This window comes from Sus scrofa, chromosome 13 (genome assembly GCF_000003025.6).
Source record: "Sus scrofa isolate TJ Tabasco breed Duroc chromosome 13, Sscrofa11.1, whole genome shotgun sequence".
Lineage (NCBI taxonomy): Eukaryota > Metazoa > Chordata > Mammalia > Artiodactyla > Suidae > Sus > Sus scrofa.
In genome coordinates this window covers 149790807-149809802 of record NC_010455.5, presented here as the reverse complement: position 1 = coordinate 149809802, position 18996 = coordinate 149790807, and the positions used below count along the sequence as shown (strand labels likewise).

Sequence of the window (18996 nt, the reverse complement as noted above, 5' to 3'; positions counted from 1 at the left end):
CCTTTTTATTTTCTCACTTCCATCATTGCAATATATCCTCAACTGAAGTCTGCTTTCCATTTTGTAGTCCATTGCCCACACATCCTTTGGAAAATCTTGTCAGAACTTAGATTTGAACTAGTCACTTCCTGCTTTAAATTCTTCTGCTCAGAAAGTAAAGTCCAAACCCATACTTTACTTTTTTTTTTTTTTTTTTTTTTTCTTTTTTAGATCACCAGAGGCATATGGAGGTTCCCAGGCTAGGGGATGAGTCAGAGCTACAGCTGTAGGCCACAGCCACAGATCTGAGCTGGGTCTGAGACCTACACCACAGCTCATGACAACGCCGGATCCTTAACCCACTGAGCAAGGCCAGGGATCGAACTGACAACCTCATGGTTCCTAGTTGGATTTGTTTCCACTGTGCCACAACAGGAACTCTCAAACCCATACTCTACTATTCAAAGCCTTCAGGTTATGGCTCCACCTACCTTCCCAGTCTCTTTCTAGCACCACCCTGCCACACAGCCCTTTTGAATATTCAGAGTCCCTAGTGGGACTATGGACTCTCATGCCTGTGTCCCTTTGCACAACTCTAAGAAGTGGGAGATTTCCTCCTCAGTACTCTCATTGCACACACGTCCATTATAAAGTTTGTCTAATAGACTGTACTTATTCATTTTTATGTCTATACTCTGCCACTGAACTGGGGCCTGGTTTCCAGCAGATAGTATTATTTTCCCATCTTTGTCTCCAGAAACCTTGCACAAGTCTTGGAATATATTAGGTGCTCGGTAACTCTTGTTATAATGAATGAATGGATGAACAAATTCTGATTTCTTCTGCATCTTTTCCAAAAGGCAGGAAAGGCCTCCCCCTGTGTCTGTTTCTTTTCCAGTTGTACTTATGGATAGTTTCACATGGGAAAGGAGGGGAAAATGATATCTGGAGATACTGTCTTCCAAACATAGAAAACAGGCCATCCTAGAAAGGGTAAGCTTTTGGAAGACATGGGCTATGGGGCCATAGTTGGAATCACCAAAGCCAAGGAGCCCCAAGAGGCCCACCAGTGTTACATTGTTCCATAGTTATAGCTATGATAAGCACTGTAAGCAATGGAACTATGTTCAGATTTTAATTTTCAGATTCCCCATCTCTTTTTTTAACTCATATTGTTTCCTCACTTGTGCTAATATCACTTCATTAAAAAAAGGTGGTTTTTGGGTGAGAGCCAGTTCCATAGTCATAGCCATAACCCGTGGGGGTCTCTGTCTTACATATATGAGTATTCCACATCATGAGACCATTCTCAAGCAAAAAATCCTCCCCAGGGAAAATGCAACTGAACAGAAATCAGGATGCAGGCCGTGATATACCTTTTCTATTTCTTTTTCTATTGCTGATCTTTTCATTCAAAAGAATTTAAATGCACATATATTTTATTTTTAATACATTAATTTATTCTCCTTCCCTTATGTACACATGATGGTGGCATTGATGGGGGATGAGACTTGTGAACTGTTTGACTAGGAGATTGCCTGAGGTCAGGATTCCTGAGTGTATTGTTCACCTCTGTCTTCTCAGTGATTGGCACTGCGCCTAGCATAGAGCAGGTACCTCATAAGGGATCAAATCTGCACTGTTTATTTTCTTATTGGCAAACTTCAGTCTTGAATTAATGTGACATTTAGAACTGTTCATAACTTTTGGGGTAAAATGTGTAAATATGAGCAACTGTGACTGTCTCTGGTGACCAGGGAGGAACTCATAGCCAGGCTTTGCTTCAATAGGTAATTTGAGTGTCTTTGGATAGAAATCTGTGCGTTACATACCTGCCTCACTTAAAAATGTGTGGCTCAGTCTAGATGCTCACTGTATTTCTTTATTACTTCACACAGAAGGAACAGACAAGTAAAAGGTTAGAATTTTCTCTCTCTTTATGGCCAGAAAATGTATATATTTCTTCCTCTAGTCAAACAGGTACATTTATTTGGTAAGAAGCCTTAATAGAAGCACATGGATTTCATTCATATTTAAATTTTATTGAAACAAATTTCACGCTTTTTAGTGCAGATAGACATTTTTTGTAAGACTCAAATATTTCTTTGAACATGAAGTCATTGATTTTGATTTCTCTAAACAGAATCATCTCAGCTACCCAATTATTTCCTGTGAGTTATTTTTGGACAGGAAGTTGTCTGAACCATCATGTATCTCCCCTCCTTTGTGACTTCTGGAAAGAATATTGGTGTATTATTTTCTGCCATCAGTGTCCTGTTCTTCTTTGTAAGCTCTATCTCAAAGTGTCAATATAAGAATAATAATCACTTAGGTTTGTATATGGCTTTATCTTGTTCGAAGTGTTATATATAGTTTTACGCATTTGATCTTTACAACCATAAATTGAGGTGCTGATGGATTTAATTTAAAGATGAGGAAACTGAGGCTTAGAGATATTTTAAGCCAAGTTCATACCAATAATAATATAATATAATATAAATTCAGATTGTCTGTTTTTTTAATCCACATTGTTGCTCACTGCTGCTAATGTCAGTTCATTAGAAAAGGTGGCTTTTGGGTGAGAGCTAGTTTTATTTAGCACATCTGGAAATGGCATCCTAATAACAATATCCCTGCTAATAACCTTTTTTCTCATTCCCAGAATAGAGAAGCCCTTATAATTATTAGCCAGTGTCTGCTCTGTACTCCCGGCCCCTGACAATGAGCACATGGGCACGGGTGTTACTATTCTTGGGAAGAGCATTAATAATTAGATATTACTTGGGGAAAAGGGCAATACTTCATCAAAAGACAAAGTGCTAGCTTTGATATCTCTTTGTGCAGTTGCCGGAACACTTCTAGTGGCTGCTTCTAATCTAAAGATTAGCTGGCGGCTTTGCCCTTTTTCTTGTGAAATATCTGTTCTTATGGAAAACCAGTACCAACACATATTGAGAATTTTTATGTCTTATTAAAGGTTGTTCACTGATATTTGTAGGATCCTGAAGCACCTACCTCTTATTATCAGGCACATTCTAAATTTATTCAGAAATAATGTTATGAAAAGAGTTTTTCAAAATTGTAAGGGGTTGCACTGTGGGGTGAAAATCTTTGCCACTGAAAAAGCCTCCTGTGATTTACTTTTTTATTGCTTTGAAGTGGCTTGTAGTGGACCTTGCCTCAGAGCTGGAATTTTAAGAGGAAAACCTTTAATATTACCATTTCAATATTTCCGGACAAGACTAGGCATGGCTCAGTTAACATTAGAAGGCCAGGTAGCAGGAGAAGGTAGTTCTCTTTTGGGGAAAAAGAGGGGTACTTATTTCTGTAGGTACTCAAGGGTGTCTAATCTCAAAAACCATGCAAAACAAAACATTACTTTATAGATTCTGAGAGACAATACATAGCAGAGGCGGCATGCAGTTAGCACCGGGCGATAAAAAGCATGATATTGGAAGTTTATGAATATCAGCATGTGCCAAGGAGTCAGAGTGGCTGTAGGGTTCACTTGCACAGGTATGATCTGGGGGTAGAGTCCCAGTCCTTGGAGGGCAACTGTTGATCCTAGAGTCTGAAAGCTATGCAGATCTTAAGGTAAGGACTTGGGGCTAGAATAGATGTTGAAGTTCAGATATCAGAACTGGATCAAAAGGTGGACCTTAATTCTTGGGAATGAGAAATCCACTCATCACCAAGGCAGAGAACCAAGTGGTGAGAAAGTAGATTAGTTCTCCCATTTTCCTTCCTCTGAGATCTTGGCTGGTCTATCATTCCCCTTTAACCTCCATCTCTTCTGTATTACATCATCATGATATAAATTGTTGTTAGGAACCCACAACTAATATCCTTGAAAGAGCTTTGATTATTATGAAATATCAAATAGTTACTGTTCATATGTTCATCACATGGCTAGTAAGAATATATCTTCCATGTACTGTATTTTTTATGATCAATAATGCTATTATTTTAATAAACAACATCAAAACACCTTCCTGATGCCATCTTGCCAGTGATGATCTTTTCTTTTCCTCCCTCCCTGTAATTTGGATTATCCATCCAGCCATATTTTCCATGGCTACTGTGAATCAACACCTGCTATATCCTTCTTGTCCCTCTAGATGTCCATTTCGAGTGCACATGCTGTCATGGAACAGTCCAAAACATTCAGTCCAGGAGTTTCTGAAGAAGGGGCCTAACCTAGTTTGGAGTCTGCTGAGAGAAATTGGGGAGGAAGTTGTCAGCGCTCCCCAGCCATCAAGTCTCTTTCCATGTGTGTTTAGGGGGCAGGATTGAGTCATAGTTTGAGAAACAACTAAAACTTAGAGAAAGCAAGGGCATCAGGACAGAATGAGTTTTAGGTTATTATTGGAGCTCAGGGATAATTTCAACTACAGGAAAATACAGGGAAGAAACAGAATGATCTTGTTCCATGTGAGAATTTTTATGCAAAGGCAATAGCTCTCCAAATAGGAAAGCTTTATAGCTTGAGCTAGAGGATCTGCAGGGGAGCTATAATCATTGATCAGGCATGTTCAGGTCTCCTACCAGTGCCACTTACACAGGAGTATTAAAATATTATCTTTGGATAAGGAGAGCACAGGCAAGGGGTGACTCCAGCAAAGAGGTGACCACCCTGCCTCAAAAGGAAGTAAAGCAGATCTAAGGGGACAGTCTCAAGGAGCTTCCCAGTATCCCAGGTATCCCCAGGGAATACTTGTAAAACATTTGAAGACATGGGGATATTGTGAGCTTTTTGGCTGCTTCATTTTTGATGTTTATCAGTTACTTTCCTTATTATTTTTTTTTTTTTGAAATGTGCTTGCAAGAACTACTTGGTTTGTATTGATTTGACTATCCAAAGAAGAGCTTTTTCTGGGTCTTTGAATGTGGGTCTAAGACAAGAGATAGCTGACACCCTAAAGATAATGTTTTCATTATTAGCATTTTGGTTTTTTATTTTTTTCCTGGTAGCAGTTCCAATACTAGCCTTGCACGTACTTTAATCAATAGTCTGGTTCAACATATCAAATTAATGTTGATTGGCCAATAGCTATTCATTGATGTGTGAAGTGCTACCAGGGAACTTTTTTAAAAAGCAGAAAAAAAAAAAACCCTTCTGTTATTCAAAGATCTGGGAAAACAAAGCATATAAGGAATAAGTTAAAAATTAAAAGAAGGAAATAGAGATCTTTACACGATTAAAAAGTTTCAGTTATCTCTTTCCTTCCCTTATTTATATATTGTCAAATTTCCTGTTAAAACACACACACATACACAGAATCACTCAGGAAAGTTCCAGGAATTGTTGTCGCAGTAAAACAATAAAACTCTTAAGAGGCTAGTTTCATTATTAATAGACCTCTGATAAGGTAGTGAATAATTAATTCTAAAAGTGGTAAGCCGCACACAGTGCCAGATGCAAACAGGAAAGGATAAATATTGGCTAAAATATTTTAGGACCATTTTATAGAAGAGATAGGATTTAAACTGAGGAATGAATAATGGATAGAATTTGGTTAGGGAAAAAGAAATGAGAACAACATGAACAAACGGATGGAGAAAGTCAAGTCTGACAGAGAGAAAAATAGATGAGCAGGGGAAGAATGGAGAAGATTCATATTTGGAATTGAAATTGAAAGCACGTGAGGCATGCCTGTAGAGGGTTTTAATGCTAGTCTAGGAATTGGGATATAGCTCTTCTGAAGAAAACACAAATGTAGGAATGCTATACCCTTATTGCCATCCTAAGGAAACTTTTCCTAAGCATGTGAATACATATGTGCATGTTCATCTGCACAAGGATGAACAAGTTATTGTACTATAGTCACTCAACACGAGCCACCACCACCCAGGTGGAAAAGTACCAGTGGTTATTTTTCATTGTTGAAGTGAATTAGAGCCATCTTAAAAGATGATGGATGGTTGTTGATCTCAGACACCCCCCTCCCAATGCCAGCAACACATCCTAGTCAGCAATATGATGTGATATGGCTCATGCATATCAACAAGCAATAATGCCTGCTAAATTTAAAAAAAAATTTCAAATGTTAACATAATTTTGAAGGTACACTTACTTCACAGGTGAATTCCAGTTTGTCTGCTAGTTGATGGGGTTAGAAAATGATTAACCTAATTAATTAATTAATACCTAAGGGTGAGAAAGGAGGGCTCTAAATTGTTCTGCCTTCAACATTATTACATGCACTACACATATTATTGTAATATATTTTGTGTTGTATTTAGGTATATATTTAACCAAGAAGACCAACTTCTTTTATGACTATTAAATTGCTTTGGGGGTGTGGATATTAGCTAAAGGGCTAATTCTGTGTTAGAATCAACTTATTCCCAAGATATACGTATTATCAAAAAGGAAGCCTAGATTTGTGCCCTTACAGTATATACTTATAAAATATCATTTATAAATAAATCTTTAAGGCTATTTGAAGGCATGCTGTCATAGGGCTTTTAAACACGGAAGGATGGCTTTTTCTTTCTTCTCTGTTCAGAAAGCCCCTTTGTAACTTTTTCATCCCCTTATAGGAAATATGCCTGCCTTATTTGTGGTTTGCAATCACTCATATTTTTTAAAGGGGAATTAAATGTAAAAGGCCACATCCTTAGAGGTAATGTGACTTAAGAGAGTCAAGTAAAAATCTAAGGCTACTTCTGCTCCTGGGTTTCTTATGACTGCAAGTAAACTAAGAAACATGCTTAGGAGTTCCCGTCGTGGCGCAGTGGTTAACGAATCCGACTAGGAACCATGAGGTTGCGGGTTCGGTCCCTGCCCTTGCTCAGTGAGTTAAGGATCCGGCGTTGCCGTGAGCTGTGGTGTAAGTTGCAGACGCGGCTCGGATCCCGCGTTGCTGTGGCTCTGGCGTAGGCCGGTGGCTACAGCTCCGATTCAACCCCTAGCCTGGGAACCTCCATATGCCGCGGGAGCGGCCCAAGAAATAGCAACAACAACAACAACAAAAAGACAAAAAAAAAAAAAAAAGAAACGTGCTTAACCAATCTGTGATTACATCTGTGAAATAGTAGTTGTAAAGTCACCTTAGTCAATTTGTTTTCCTAATACTGCTTGAAGTTTCCCTTGAATTTCCCATCCCTCACATGTTTTAATATTGGCTTATCCTTCCAATACTATTTATTATTTAATAATCTTTATTTCTTTGCTGTTTTAAAAGTTTGTACTTATCATATTTGTACCTGGGCCTCTCCTGGTCTCTTTATTCTCGTATTCTCTCTCTCTCTACCCTCCACCCCTGAGGAGGAGGGGGTGTTTGTCTTTACATCAGTCATCCTCGCTACCTCTTTTCAAAGCCTGACTCCTCTGACTGGGAGCACTGAGAGGGCACCTGAGGAAAAGGGAAACCATCTTTTCTCTTAACTCCTCGTGTTTGTTGGTTTCTGTGTTTCTCTGCCAACGTCAGTGGGCCACTAACGTCTTCTTTTCAACATGTGTGACAAGTCAGATTCTCATCAGAAAAAGATGTCACACTTGAGACCAGAAGAGAAAAACAGGTTTTGGTGAGGGCTTATAAATTTCTGCAACATATGGTAAATACATTTTAAAAATTTGTCAGATAAATCGATCAGCTATTGAGATTACAATTTACATAAAATAACCTGGGGAAGAAACAGCCATGGCAAAACAAGTTGTACAAGATTCTAAATGAAAACAAATGTCAGTGTCCAGAGAGATTATGATCTTTTAGCTGCTATTTCTGAAAATGTTTTCTTGCACTTTTACATCTCTTGAAAGCTAAAATTTCCTTCAGATATCTCAACCCCTGAAGGACTAGTGAGGCACTTATTTTGGGGTCATGTGGTAATTGTGCTCTGGTTTAGTTCTGGATTTCCTCAATGAAACAGGACCAGTTGCCTTAGGGTTTTTTGCTGTTTATTTGTGCTGGTGAAGCTCAATCCATCAGTGCCTGCCTGTGCCTGGCTGCCAGACCAACATTACCCTGTTCTAATCTTTGAGACATTTTTGGTGAGATCCTGAGTAATGTAGAACCAATTACAAAATAAAATAATAATAATAATCAAGTGTCAAGAGGTCGGAAGCAAATTTCAGAAGCAATGTATAGGAAATTAGAACTATAGAGATGAAATGGAGGCATGCCTAAATTAGGGTCAGTAATTATTACCATAGCTAAGTTATTTCAATATACTGCCTTTCTTGTGAGGTTACTTTCTAAAGATCAGGTTTTTTTCCTAGCCATGTTAATTGATATGTTGTGGTTATTGCTAAAATCTGAATTAAGAAGATGGTTTATAGTATTGTGGGAGGCCACAAGAAACTGCTGGTGTCCAGGGTTATTTCAGTGCTTCAGAGATGCATAATATGCTTTCTTCATCACGCATGGTTTTCTATTCCCCACTTCTGCATACTACTAGAACAGAAATCACAGGAAGTACATTAAAAAGATGAGCAAGGTAGCTTTAAATGCACCTGGCAGAATTTCTCAAAATCATCTCACCCATTGTCATACTAGCATTAAGAACCCTGACATAGGAGTTCCCATCATGGCTCAGTGGCTAATGAATCCGACGAGGGACCATGGGGTTGCGGGTTCAATCCCTGGCCTCTCTCAGTGGGTTGAGGATCCGGTGTTGCCGTGAGCTGTGGTGTAGGTCGCAGACATGGTTCGGGTCCCGCATTGCTGTGGCTGCGGCATAGGCTGGCCGCTGCAGCTCCAAGTAGACTCTTAGCCTGAGAACCTCCACATGCCATGAGTGTGGCCCTAGAAAAGAGAGAAAGACCAAAAAAAAAAAAAAAAAAAAAATCCCTGACACATTTACAAGTCAGTAACAATAGACCAGTGGCAGGAGCCTTGTGTTTTCTTCCTGGTTTTGCCACCATTTCAGCAAGTGGTAAATTGTGGATAGTGGTTTCCTGTCTCTGTTTCCATGTATGAATTCAGGCGTTTGATCTAGATGCTTTTTAACACCGCTAATATCTGTGGTGAGAATTTTTAAATTTATTTCATTTTTAAAATTTGGGGGGGGGATTTTTATTTGTTTCTATTATAGTTGATTACATTGTTCCATCAATTTCTGCTGTACAGCAAAGTGACCCCCAATACCATCAGATGGTGCTTTAGGATTTCAACATGTGAATTTAGGGAGGGTATAAACATTTAGCCTAGAGCAAGTAGGAAATAAAACCCATGCCTTTTAACTTTTAGTTTTGTGATGTCTTCCTTACGTCTTACTATGCTGGCTTTTTCCCTGTATTGAAAACATGAGAATCTTTTCTATAGTATATTAAGAGCCAAGTGCGGAAGCAAGGAACACAAATCATAAGTACAATAACTTTGTCTGCAGACAGATTTGGGAAAACCTGCTAAAATTATTAAATTTTATAGCATAAGGGCAGATTTTTAGATTGTTATAATTATTGAAAGTTAGAGTTAGGTGTTTCTGTTGTGGCTCAGCGGTTTACTAACCAGACTAGTATCCATGAGGGTGCAGTTCAATCCCTGGCCTTGCTTAGCGGGTTAAAGATCTGGTGCTGCCATGAGCTTTGGTGAGGTCATAGATGTGGCTCGGTTCCTGTGTTGCTATAGCTGTGATGTAGGCTGGCAACTGTGGCTCTGATTTGAGCCCTAGCCTGGGAGCTTCCATATGCCAGTTATGGCCCTAAGAAGCCAAAAAAAAAAAAAATTAATTAACCACAAAGTGAATCAAGCTATTGCTATACAGATTTCATTAATTTATGGAAGGTAATAGTTCCTTTAGAAAAAATGATGCTGATTATAACCATTTTCACATAGAAATCCAAATTATTATCACAATTCAAAATATGAAAAACTCATAAAATCCTTACACTATATTAAAATGTTTTAAATATTGTTTATTGGCAATAGCAAAAGCTCAGAATATCTCTTTATAAAATTATATTTTCTTCTTCCATAGGTAGTTACACATATATCAACACTGCATGATGCAAATATTTAGATGTAAAGAAAAACCCTATAAACCCAACATCACAATTATGTTTTAAAACCATGTCGTTTTTACTGCTCTTAAATGAATTGTAAATGTTTAATTGCAGCTTACACAAAATGACTCTGTGTTGGAAGCAGCATGTAATCAAAGTACTAAAATGCTTCTACTCTTGTAATGCACAGTGGTGCCTTGAATAACCGATCCTCTGAGACTTAAGCTGGTCTTGGAATCTGGCCATGCCAGTGTTGGGCTGGGAGCAGTGATGGATGAAAAGGAGATGCAGCAGAATAATTTTAAATATATGCTTTGTGTGGGAGTACCAGAGCTTGAACAAGCGTTAAGAGAAGGGCCACATTCCTTTCCACTCCAATTTTAAGATTCTGTTACCTGGAAATGGAGGAATGCCTGTCTCTTTGGCCATTAGCAACTATAGATTTTGTGCTACTGGGCAAAGCATCCTCTCAGGATAGAAAAGAATATCTCCCAGGCAAGCCAAGCATTCTAAGTAAACTTGATTGGAGGGGAATAAATAGTAATATAGCTACCACTTTTGAGCACATACTCTGTCAAGCACTGTGAAATAAAGTTTATCATTCCCAACAAACTTAGATGGATGTTGTTATCTTCCCTTTTCTTATAAAGTCAGAACAGTTCATTGAGGTTGAATAAATTATCCTACCTCACAAAACTAGGAAATAAGTAAACAGGGAATCTGTCCTAAGTTTGTATGGTTCAAGAACTCTTGCTTTTTCCTCTGTGCTTTATTTTACATGGTGCTGAGATCTAGACTAAATTATTAAGCTAAATATTATTTTTACTCTTAGTTGTTTTCTGAAACTGAGGGGTAGCATTGGTATATAATTTTTATAGTGATTTTTCTGTTTCTATCATATAGGACATTATAGTAATTATATCGCTTGTCTTCTTACTTCAATGTTTAGTCACATTCATCATTGGGTCTGCTATTACTATCCCTCAAGACCAAAGAGCTTGGTAAGTTAAATATGATCCTTTATGTCTTATGCACCTTAGAGAGAAAAATAACCTTCTTGTCACCAGAGGTTTTAAAACTCTTTTTATACTTACAAATTGAAATCTTTAGAAATTTCCTACCTTCAGATCTGTTGTGCAAAGCGAGGAAGGCTTGGTCATTCCTGCCACGTTGTGTATCTTCAAAGGGTTTTTGTAATCCTCATAACCTGATATCTTATCATCACTGCTCCTTTTCCTCAACTGATACCCCTAGGCATTTTCTAACAGGGATAGATGTACTTTATCTCATGCTATTCAACATCTTTCAGCTATGTCTCATGGGATTCCTAATTAGAACTCCCCTTCTTACTGTATAAAGCTAAGAAAAAGTTACACAGTAATCCCAACACTCAGCTGGCAAACTCACAGATCATTTCTGTGTACTGACAAGGGTCAAACAAGCATAGGAAACCCAGATATAACCCTGCCAATTAGGGAAAGGACCTTTACACATGAAGATCAGTGGGATTTAGATGGTGACTGAATAGCCAAATTTTAAGGTCTGTTAAGACATTGAAAAAGAACTTGATCTTGTCAAAAAAGAGCAAGATCTTGTCACTTACAGAGAAAGAATTTGAGGTGAAATAGTATCAGTAATGTGAGCTACTGAGAGAGAAGGCTCTTTTCACCTGCCCCACTCTTTATTTTATTCTGTCGATGAACCACAGGTCACGATGTCTGAAGGCAGTGCTGACTAATGGAAAGAGCTGTTGCCTGGCAGTCTGAGGTCATAGGTTTAGCTCTTAGCTCTGCCATGTATTTAACTGTGTGAAGCAAATGTCCCATCGTTTTTGAGCCTCAATCTACATAGCTGTAAAACAGACAGTAAAACCTGCCTTACTCACTTCGTAAGAATTTTGAAAATAAAGTAAGTGCATGGGTAGTGTATGGAAATTAACTTCATTAATTGTAAGATAGTATTAGTATAACTGCCTGCATAATTTGTGGGTCCCAGTTCAAAATAAAAATGCTGGACCCTTGTTCAAAACTATTAAAAAAATTTCAAGGTGGTGATAGCACAGCCTTAAACCAAAGATAGGGTTCTTCTAAGCATAGGGCCCTGTGTGACTATATGCCTATGAAGCCAACTCTGAGTGTTAATGGCAGTACAGGATACCCCTCCTTGCTGCATTCCTTGTCCTACTGCTGGGGTAAGAATTGAGAGGATACCCACTTCTATTGCTGTAGCAAGACTGCTTTGTTTTTCTGATGCCCTGCTTACTTGTTTGTTTTTTCATTTTTAAGGTTTTATTGAAGTATAGTTAAATGTTCTGATCTTTTCTGCTGTACAATAAAGTGATTAAGTTATACATATACATATATGTGTAGTCAACTCTTACTAGTTGAATTTTTTAAGTCAAAATTCAGAAATTCCAAATGTCAGGTCACAAAAGCAGGTCTTGCCTATTTTTTTTTTTTAAGATTTTTATTGTTTCCATTATAGTTTGTTTACAGTGTTCTGTCAGTTTCTACTGTACAGCAAAGTGACCCAGTCATTCATATATTCTTTTTCTCACATTATCTTCCATCATGCTCCATGACAAGTGACCACACATAGATTCCTTTGCTATACATCAGGATCTCTTTGCTTTTCCATGCCAAATGCAGTAGTTTGCATCTGTTAACATCCTGCTTACTTGTAATGCATTTCCCCTTAGAAGCAGGTGCTTAGCAGTGATACAAGTGACTAGGAACTTAGTTAAATTATCACCATTCCTCTGGTACCATAGGGGTTAAGCAAGCTTGATCTGGCAGTACTTCTGTAACGATAGTTAATTATTGTTAATGGTTAAATCTTTCCATGGGGAACTGGAATTTATGAGTTTTTACTCTGCAGCTTTTAGAACACAGCCTACTCTTCAGCTGGGGACTTTCTGTACTTTTCTCCAGCAGACCAGCTGCCACGTTAAGAGAGAATATGGTAGTTGCCTGAAAAATTCCAGTTCAGCCTCTCTCCAAGGATATTTGTTCCTTCCACAGGGAAATCATTAGTTATCCATTTATGCCCAGAGCTCTAATAAAGTCTCTGGAAAGTTGTGGTGGAGACGCAGAAGGAGATAAACAAGAAATGGAAAAAAATCCAATAAGTTGATTCCCCTATGGGATGGCACAAAATTGTTTACTGTAACCTGGGTTTCTTTCTAGTCTACTTTTAAATATGATTTCTTAAGCTTCTTCTAGGCCAGGAGGTTTTCTTGCCATTCAGCACAAGATTTTATTTATTTATTTTAAAAATTATTCCATTACATGGACTTAAATCTCTTGCATTTCTACAAATCTTGTTTTCTTCTTTAGTGTTTTACATCCCAAGTATTTACAGACTACTTTGGTCCTTCTCAGTTACTAAAGCTTAGCTGCTGTACAAATTAGATTTTTTTTTCTTTTCTCCATCAGTCAATCCTGCTGTATTCATCACCATTTCTCATCTTGGAAGATGTTCCTATTTATCACCTGCTCTATATTGCTGAACTAGTCCAAAGAAAGTGAAAACTTTGTTCTTCAGTTATACAAAACTATGCATTTATCTGCATATTTTTTTGAAACTGCTCCTAAATAATTTTGGCCATTTTATTTTTCTGCTGAGATTTTCACTATGAAGTCGTATACTTACTGGGTAGCAGTCAGGATTAGCTAGAAAGGATTGGTCAACAGTGTTCAAATCAAAAAGTTCAAACAAGAAAACCATGCCTTGAATTTTACAGTTAGGGCATTATTCTTATCAAATTCTTTTCATTCTGCCAGCTGCTCTTGAAGGAAGGCTTCTGTGGGTATGGGAGTTGTAGAGATGTCTTGTCTGCATCTCCCTTTAAGAAGGAACTTATTTTTAAGCTGGGAGATAGGTAGTTAGCTAATAGCAACCAACTATAGCACCTTAGGGATATGCCATAGAACTGGGCCAAGGTCACTATCCTCCTGGGTGGCTTTCAGTACATCACTGAACATGGTAGGGGTACTGGGGTTTGGCCCTTATGCCTAATATGGGACTCCTCTTTTGCTCTAGAGCATCTATGGAATTGGCTTAGGTTTTGTCAAACCTGCATCATAGCCCGAAGCTCACCTGATCCAATCCTGCTTCCTTCCTTCTCTCCTTCCATGTATGTTAGATCTCCTGAATGGGCTGAAGGCTTTCCTATTCCGTCTGCGTATTCCCATGTTATCTTTCATGCACATTATCACAGAATAATCCACTTAATTCTGAATAGACACAAAAGGGATTCTGTGACCGACTTGACATGGACCTCACTTAGCAAGCTGCTGTAGTAAAACTCCATTGTTTAAGTAACTGCCTCCATGATGCCTGTGAGATCCATTACCTCAGGCAAGGATCTAGCTTATCTCACCACCTCCTGCCTCAAAGCACCACGGTGACGGGCATAAGATCTGGCTTCCTTAACATTTGCTGAAGGGGTTGGTGATGCCACCAGAATGTGGAGAATTAATTTTCCATGGCGTGACCATTGACTGTTCAAGGGACAGAACCCAGGAGGGAACCAGGAAAGAAATTCCTTCTTATCCCTTTCATGTGGACTGTTTGGAAACACAGTTGTCTTATATGCCTCTCTAAAGCTGCTGTCCAGTGAGCCTAGGCAATCAGTGGACCATGCTACAACTGATCAGTTCAGTAATATACTCCCTTATGTATTCTCTCCCTCCTTTAGTACCTATTTCCTTTACCCCTGTTTCTCTGGAATTGAACTTCCTAATAAGTAGTTAGCAGTAAGCTTTTGACTTAATCTTTCTAGGGAAATTGTACTGAGACAGGCATCATTGAATAGTTTCTATTATTATTGATATTATTCTGTCTATCCAAGTCTCTACAAGTTACTACTTTATTCATATTTCTGTGCAGCTCAGCATAACCTTTCCATTTCTGGTAAAAGAACATAATGTTCATAATATTTTAGAGACAATCTAGCAGTTCTAGCGAAGACATCTGCTACTGACTAGCTATATATTTGTAAAACAGATTCTCAATCTATTTAGCCATAGAATATTGTAATGTTTATAATTTGCATAAGTTGATTTTGGTAATCATTTTAATTACAGATTTTATATTTTTATTCCATCCACATATGTATATTGAGAGAGGAGGGTCTTCAGTGCCTAGCTTAGAATTTGAACATTTTCTGTGGACATTTAGGAGTCCCCAGGGATTATGTAGAAATGAAGTGACATAATCAGAGTAAAGCTTTATGAGTATTTGTCTGCAGGTGCATGGGATTCAAAAGGGAAGAGTAGATGTCACATGTGAAAGGCTATAGACAGCTGGATATTAGCTTTAAAATAAATCCCTGTAGAGATAGGGAGGATGTCAAACAATTCTCTAACTTGGAAGTAAGTAAGAGGAGGGAAGCTAGAACAATTTGGTGATTATACCCTAAGGAGTCACTGTAATTTTACAAATCTTCACTCTTCATTCCTTAGTGGTGAGATGAGGACAACCATTATTTATTTGAAAATTTATTAAACACCTGCCATGTGGCAATGAAAGGAATTTTACATGTGTAACCACATTTAGCCCTCTTAACTGTCTGTAAAATATGCATTTTACTTCTTTTCATAGATGGGGAAAATCATACTCAAAGTATGTTATGAGCCCAATTGTTCCCTACAGCTTATGTGGCCAAGCCAGAATTTAACCCGGATTTTGCTGACTCTAATACCACACCACATTCCTGGTCACATGCCTGACCTGTGTGGTTGAAGAACCAGTGAATGATAGAGACAACAGAGACCTTACAAGGCAGTTTAAAGTTAAGATGTCAGAGTTGGCTAAAGATTTTCTTCTACCATCTCTCTCTATTTTCTTTTTCCTTCCAGATGTACGTTATGTCTATCTTTGACATGTCAAAAATGGGTTATTTTCCAGAGCTTTCATGAAGGCTGATGGCATGTTGACGGCAGTGTTTTCATGCTTTAGGCCCAACACACTTGAGCAAGGTTGGTCTAAAATATAAGAAGAACTTATGACAGTTACAATATACAGTTTCCAGATGTAAAGCTCATTCCTTTTTTTTTTTTTTTTTTGTCTTTTTGTCCTTTTGTCTTTTTGTTGTTGTTGTTGTTGCTATTTCTTGGGCCGCTCCCGCGGCATATGGAGGTTCCCAGGCTAGGGGTTGAAACGGAGCTGTAGCCACCGGCCTACGCCAGAGCCACAGCAACGCGGGATCCGAGCCGCGTCTGCAACCTACACCACAGCTCACGGCAACGCCGGATCGTTAACCCACTGAGCAAGGGCAGGGATCGAACCCGCAACCTCATGGTTCCTAGTCGGATTCGTTAACCACTGCGCCACGACGGGAACTCCTAAAGCTCATTCCTTATCCTGTCATATTTACTATCTTCTATGTGGGTAATTTTTTTCTAGTAAGTTTGTAACAGAGTTTACTTAGCCACTTCCCTTCCTGTAGCAGGCGAGGTACCACTGTGTATGACTCTGATGGTGTCATCACTCTAGTTATCATGTGATTCTCTTCAACTTAGGAAATACTCTAAGAATGACTAAAATTGTTTATAGACTTTCCAGTGCAGCTGCAGGGGAGTTGAGGTAATTTCCCACAGCATCATACTAAATACTGTTTTTACTAAAGTAAGTAAACAGTTAATAGAATTAAATAGTATTCTTTATTCTGTGAGGAAGAATTATCATAATTCTGGAAACCATCGTTTATATTCAGGTTGATACCAGCATGCTATTCCATAGTGTGTGGGAGCTCATACTGTCAAAAGAGTGAGAAAAACATGCATTTTGGGGAGGGAGCCAAATTCTCTCAACCTTTGCTGAAACTCATTACAAGCCTCCTCTCATTCTTGGCTCTAACAATCCACTACATTATTATTTAATCACGTTATGGATTCACCTTACTCTAAGTAAACCATAAAGATAAGTTGTAAAACTGATAAGAGAGGATTCCTTACTTTGTATGAATATTTCCTATACAGTGGCTTTGAGTTTACCAAAATTAGAATTCTCTTTGTAAAGACACCTGTTTTGATGTCTTCATGGGAATATTGTCCATCCTTGACATACCAGTGATACATGCATATGACTTGGTGTCCATAGCTTCAGCAGCCACTGGGGAAAATACCAAAGTGGGCGGGAGGCCTGGTTACTCTTTCACTCTTGTCTTTGCTGCCAGCTTCCATATTGGATCTTCTTTATCCCTACAAACCATTATCCTCTTAACAGAACTCAGCTCTCTGTCTGTGTATATGTGTATATACACACACATGCACATGTGTGCAGAGTATGTCTGTCTTTCTGCCTCACTAAAAGGTAAACTTCATCAGAGTAAAATATATGAATGATCTTGCTGATTGTGGTGTTCCTAGAACCTAGTCCAGTACCTGGTACATGTATGATATTCAGTATAATTCTGTTAAGCCCATTAATTTACTTGTTTACTCATTTGGTCATTTATTCTGTAATTTATCAAATATGTATTGAGTGCCTTTTATAAGAGATAGTCACTGGTTTAGACATTGGAGTTAAATGAGGTATTAATATGTGTATTTGTATTTGTGTGTATATTTTTTCTACAGCTCTAGATTCAGGTACTTTTGAGGTATCTGTAGCATTGATCCTGAAGGCAACAGTGTAGGAACACTTGGTAGTTCACATCACCAATGGAGTTGTTATCACTGTCATTCGGTGGGTGAAGGAATCTTTTTTTCTGGTACCAGTGCAGATGGTCTAGATTAGAAGGTTAAATGTATTCTTAGAATCTAATTTTAAACTCTGAATTTGTCCACTTTTTAGAAATAACATTTAAAAATTGCACATAAATATTTTAAATCTAATAGTAGCAAGGTAGCTAGCAACATACAACTCCCCAAAGAGAGTCCCAGAAACATACAACATACAACTCCCCAAAGACAGTCCCTAGAAACAAAGAGACACAGAACTCAGAGTTGGAGCACACAGGAGCCATGGAAGGGATTGGAGAGGATCTGGGCAGAGTGTCTACAGTGTCCACTATATCAGGACAGTATTGTCCCAGAAATGAGTGGCAGGGAGTGAGGAGATGTGGGCTTATCTCTGTTACTAATTTAGTTAGTAAATGGAACATAGTCTTATTCTGGTACTTCCAGAGAAATATTTGCTAGACTGAACTGCCAAAACTCAACTGATTCATAAAATGGAGATCATTTGCTTTTTTGTTTTGTAAAGTGAGGCTCCCCTCTAACAGTTTACGTTTTTATAGTAGTTCTTTAGTAACTGAAATCATGAAACTTCCCTTCTTTCTTCCTTGATATAACCACCTAGAGTTAGGAATTCATTGCTGTAGACAAATAGTTTATAATATGGAGGACTAGGTTTTCTTTTCTATGCCTCATTCTAATGGTACTTGATGAAATTTGCTTTTGCTCAGCTCACATCAAAATAACTGAATATTTTGACTTATTCAGGAAAAAATTCAGGCAGAGGGTTGTTTGGTGTAGGAGATAAGCCCTTATCATGTGGGATACTTATTCTTTGAGAACAGGGACATAGTAGAAGTGTAAACCTGCAAACAGTGTATGAATGTTTATTGGAGCAAAAGCCACTAAGGTGACAATTAGTTGTAAACAAACTGCATGTTTAACTGGAAAAGGAACGTGCAATTTAGTATTTACAAGGTAAAAGCTATTCTTCCTTGCAAAACTAAAGAATATCATCAACTGTGGAATTTCTTTTAAGTTTTCACCAAGGTTATTACCAATCAGCACACCTACCTGCTCTCTTTATTGGCCTTAGACATTACGTGGGAGATAAAAGAAGTGAAAAGCTCAGTTTTTGTCCCTAAGAAGCCCAGCGTACAGGTGAGGGCAGACATGATGTATAGCACAGATCATCAGTTACCAGTGGGTCTGTGCTTTGTGCCAGGCATTGTACTAGATGTTTTTCTCCCAGGATCTAGTTTAATACCCACCACAGAACTAAGTAGAAATTATTATTCTCTTTTTTAAAATGAGGAAACTGAGGCTCAGAGAGACAAAACAACTTAGCTATGATAAAACAACTTGTTAGTGTTCTGTTGAGGATTC

General features: G+C 38.2%; 1 pseudogene; it reads left to right on the top strand.

Annotated features, from left to right (window-relative positions):
* Positions 1-18996, top strand: part of LOC110256344 — a 73793-nt pseudogene that overhangs the window by 9778 nt on the left and 45019 nt on the right.